This window comes from Bos mutus, chromosome 7, assembly GCF_027580195.1.
Source record: "Bos mutus isolate GX-2022 chromosome 7, NWIPB_WYAK_1.1, whole genome shotgun sequence".
Taxonomy (NCBI): Eukaryota; Metazoa; Chordata; class Mammalia; order Artiodactyla; family Bovidae; genus Bos; species Bos mutus.
The window spans coordinates 42614218-42618727 of record NC_091623.1 but is presented as its reverse complement, the minus strand read 5'-3'; positions in this window follow the sequence as shown (position 1 = coordinate 42618727).

The following is a 4510-nucleotide window of genomic DNA, read 5'->3' as shown; positions in this document are numbered from 1 at the left end:
TGGTTGGATCTCCTTTCAGTCCAAGGGACTCTCAAGAAGAGTCTTCTCCAACACCACAGTTCAAAAGCATCAATTTTTTTTTTTAATTTAAATTTATTTATTTTAATTGGAGGCTAATTACTTTACAATATTGTATTGGTTTTGCTATACATCAACATGAATTCTCCACGGGTGTACACGTGCTCCCAATTCTGAATCCCCTCCCACCTCCCTCCCTGTACCATCCCTTTGGGTCATCCCAGTGCACCAGCCTCAAGCATCCTGTATCCTGCATCGAACCTGGACTGGTGATTCGTTTCTCATATGATATTATACCTGTTTCAATGCCATTCTCCCAATCATCGCCCCCTCTCCCTCTCCCTCAGAGTCCAAAAGACTGTTCTATACATCTGTGTCTCTTTTGCTGTCTCGCATACAGGGTTATCTTTACCATCTTTCTAAAATCCATAAATATGCATTCAGTTCCATGCATTGGAGAAGGAAATGGCAACCCACTCCAGTGTTCTTGTCCAGAGAATTCCAGGGATGGCAGAGCCTAGTGGGCTGCCAACTATGGGGTTGCACAGAGTCGGACATGACTGAAGTGACTTAGCAGCAGCATCCTGTATTGGTGTTTTTTTCTGGCTTAATTCACTCTGTACAATTGGCTCCAGTTTCATCCACCTCATTAGAACTGATTCAAAGGTATTCTTTTGAATGGCTGAGTAATACTCCATTGTGTATATGTACCACAGCTCTTCAGTGCTCAGCTTTCTTCACAGTCCATCTCTCACATCCATATATGACCACTGGAAAAACCATAGCCTTGACTAGACAGAACTTTGTTGGCAAAGTAATGTCACTGCTTTTCAATATGCTATCTAGGTTGGTCATAACTTTTCTTCCAAGGAGTAAGCATCTTTTAATTTCATGGCTGCAGTTACCATCTGCAGTGATTTTGAAGCCTAAAGAAATAAAGTCTGACAATGTTTCCACTGTTTCCCCATCTATTTCCCATGAAGTGATGGGACCAGATGCCATGATCTTAGTTTTCTGAATGTTGAGCTTTAAGCCAACTTTTCCACTCTCCTCTTTCACTTTCATCAAGAGGCTTTTTAGTTCCTCTTCACTTTCTGCCATAAAAGTGGTGTCATCTGCATATCTGAATTTATTTATATTTCTCCTGGCAATCTTGATTCCAGCTTGTGCTTCTTCCAGCTCAGTGTTTCTCATGATGTACTCTGAATGTAAGTTAAATAAGCAGAGTGACAATACACAGCCTTGACATACTCCTTTTCCTATTTGTAACCAGTCTATTGTTCCATGTCCAGTTCTAACTGTTCCTTCCTGACCTGGAGAGTGCTATACTAGAATAAGTTTTATTCCTTTTCACTGATGGTATTTGAGGTAGTATAATTATTGTATTAGATACTGTCCTATGAATTACATTTGTAGGATCCCTTTAGACACTTAAAACCATGACCAGCTGCAAAGTCATCTCTGATTGAGAATCACTGCCACAGAACTTGTGAACTAAAAGTGTTTTGTTAATCTAGACTCCCAATCAAGAGTTTCTTAGTTTATACTTTTGAGCAGAACTTTAAACACCTCTGTGGCTCATGTCTGTATTGGAGAATGAAGAACATAAGAAGACTACATCACAGAATTAACTTGTATAAAAATTAAAGTGGACAGTCCCTATAATGTGCTAAGCTAGGTTATAGTGTATGTGCTGTATTGTACTTAGTTGCTCTGTCATGTCTGACTCTTTGTGACCCCCTGGACTATAGTTTGTCAGGCTCCTCTGTCCATGGTGATTCTCCAGGCAAGAATACTGGAGTGGGTTGCCCCGCCCTCCTCCAGGGGATCCTCCCAACCCAGGGATCGATCCCAGGTCTCATAGATTCAGGCAGATTCTTTACTGTCTGAACCACTAGGTGTATAAAAATATCTAAATTTGCAGAATTTAATAACAGAATCATGTTCTTGCTACATAGACAAGGACCTGCAGCATTAAGAACATGTAGGATCTTGTTAGACAAGCAGAATCTTTGGTACCTTGAATCAGACCTGCTGAATCACAGTTTTCATTTGATCTATAGTTCTTTATAATTGTTTTATTATTTTTTTTTATTTACAATATTGTATTGGTTTTGCCATACATCAACATGCATCCGCCATGGGTGTACATGTGTTCCCCATCCTAAACCCCCCTCCCACCTCGCTCCCCTACCATTCCTCTGGGTCATCCCAGTGCACAAGCCCCAAGCTTCCTGTATGCTGCATCGATCCTGGACTGGCGATTCGTTTCTTATATGATATTATACATGTTTTAATGCCATTCTCCCAAATCATCTCCCCCCCACACAGAGTCCAAAAGACTGTTCTATACATCTGTGTCTCTTTTGCTGTCTTGCATACAGGGTTGTCATTACCATCATTCTAAATTCAATATTTACATATTAGTATACTGTGAAATTGGTAATTTTTAAGAACAGTCAATTTAGAAAAATGCTGGACTAGAATAAATTTTATACCTTTTCACTTATGGTATTTGAGGCAGTACAGTTATAAGTATTGGATACTGTCCTATGCAATACATGTATAGAATTCTTTTAGATCCACAAAAATATAACCAGCTGCAAAGTCATCTCTGATTGCAAATCACCGCCACAGAATTTATGAACTGAAAGCATTCTGACAATCAAAACACCTAATCAAGACTCCATACCTTTCTTGGTCATACCTTTGAGCAGAACATTAAACCCCTCTGTCTTATTTCTATAATAGAGAATGAAGTCATACTATATAAGAAGACTATATCACAGCATGAACTTCTATAAAAATTAAAGCAGACAGGCCCCATAATGTGCTAAGTTAGGTTATACTGTATAAAAATTTCTAAATTTGTCTCAGATTTAAAACCATTCATAATGAAATACCGAAGGACAGCTCTTAACTTCTGATATAAGCATACAAATCCTGATTGGGTTGGCAAAAATGTTAGGGAGCCAAGGAATGTAGTGCCCAAGGTTTTCTATGAAAGGACAAAGTTGTCACAATCCTAAAGTATTTTTTAGAAATATCAGGAGTTATGTGTTCACCACTAGTGAAAAATTGAAAGATCTGAGGGACTAAATTAAGTGAGAATTCTTAACCTTAGACTTTGAGGAAACTTTATCTCAGACTGGGATAAGATGCTGGGATGGTTTAGACCTCTGGATACAGGACAATTAATGAGAAGAGTAATAAAAACAGAATTCACCTGCCTTGTAAACTGATCTCTAAGGAACAAAGAATGAACTGGAAAATTTTCCTTTCTGTCCAGATCACTGTCCCCCAGGAAAATCAGGTACAAAGTATGGGTGTTACAGCAGAAAGGTGCCTACTGAGAAGCCAGGTGAGCTATAAAATCTCTCTGCTGTGATCCCCTCAGCCTGAGAAATCTTGGATGCTACAGGACATTTTTCCTTTGAAATCCTGAGTTTGGCTGGGAAATCAGTCCCTTACTCCCTGCAGCTGTCTTGTGTAGATAGAGCTTCAGTCTCTATTATCAACCCTCCAGGAGGCATTTGAACTTCCACACAAAGACCTTTCTTTCAGTTCCCATCTAGGTGAGTTTGAGAGCCCAAAGACAATGTGGGAGAGAAATACAATGCAAACTTTGAACATTTATCTGAGGTCACCTGTGACTGAGTCCAGCCTAACTCAGATACCAGAGATTAGTGTGGTAGTTTTCTATCCTGATTATTGTGTGTGCATGCTCATTCACTCAGTCATGTTAGACTCTTTGCAACCTCATGGACTGTAGCCTGCTAGGCTCCTCTGTCCATGGAATTTTTCAGGCAAGAATACTGGAGTGGGTTGCCATTTCCCCCTTCAGGGGATCTTCCCAACCCAGAGACTGAATATGAGTCTCTTGCATCTTCTGCATTCCTGAGCACCACTCAGGAAACCCTAATTCATAAAAAAAAAATGCATTTACTTAGCACTAAAAGAGGAGCTTCCCAACCCAGAGACTGAATCTGAGTCTCTTACATCTCCTGCATTCCTGAGCACCACTCAGGAAACCCTAATTCATAAAAAATGCATTTACTTAGCACTAAAAGAGGAGCAAGGGCTTCACAGATGGCACTAGTGGTAAAGAACATGCTTGGCAATGCAGGAGACATAAGACACACGGATTCGATCCCTGGGTTAGGAAGATCCCCTGGAGGATGGCCTTGCAACCCACTTCAGGATTCTTGCCTGGAGAATCCCGTGCACAGAGGAGCCTGGTGGGCTACAGTCTACAGGCTCGCAAAGAGTCGGACACTACTGAGCGACTGAGCAGGCCTGCTAAAGAGAAGCAAAGATTGACCTCACTAAGGTAAGGCTCAGTGTTGTCAATTAAATGATAAAAATGGAAGTCCAAGTAGAAGAGAGAATGGGAGGCATAAAGTGTTTCCAGTAAATTTGAACATAAGCCTAATGACAATATGAAGTAACAAGAGTAGAGAAATAAGTTATTTGATGTGGACAGATGTACCGT